Source organism: Etheostoma spectabile, chromosome 17 (genome assembly GCF_008692095.1).
Source record: "Etheostoma spectabile isolate EspeVRDwgs_2016 chromosome 17, UIUC_Espe_1.0, whole genome shotgun sequence".
Taxonomy (NCBI): Eukaryota; Metazoa; Chordata; class Actinopteri; order Perciformes; family Percidae; genus Etheostoma; species Etheostoma spectabile.
Window position 1 is genome coordinate 13,150,301 of NC_045749.1, and position 335 is coordinate 13,150,635.

Below are 335 nucleotides of genomic sequence, written 5' to 3' on the forward strand. Positions count from 1 at the left end.
GGGGGAGAATTGGCACCAGCTGGGTCCTTCACCATCAAGTGGTATTTCAGACTGAACATGCTGCTATGATAGCTCAGTTCACAACGACAAAACACACAGATCCCTTTGTTCTTGTCAATGGAACCATTTGGCAACTTTTTAAAAGTAAACTCTCCATTCAGAATCCTATTGGCATCCATTTCAGTGTCTCACGCTCGCCATCCACTCAAAACGTAACGTTACTACTCTTTGGGCGGCTCGCAAGCCCAAACAAGTGTGTGCGGCGTTCCTGTTGTTTTGTTTTCTGGTCTAGCTAGATCCGGTGCGGTGTTGTAGTTTTTCTAACATTACTAGTT

General features: G+C 45.1%; 1 protein-coding gene across 1 annotated transcript in view; it reads right to left on the minus strand.

Annotated features, from left to right (window-relative positions):
• LOC116705526 (rho GTPase-activating protein 19) overlaps positions 1 to 335 on the minus strand; it is a 10,029-nt gene that overhangs the window by 7,347 nt on the left and 2,347 nt on the right. The window lies entirely within an intron of this gene.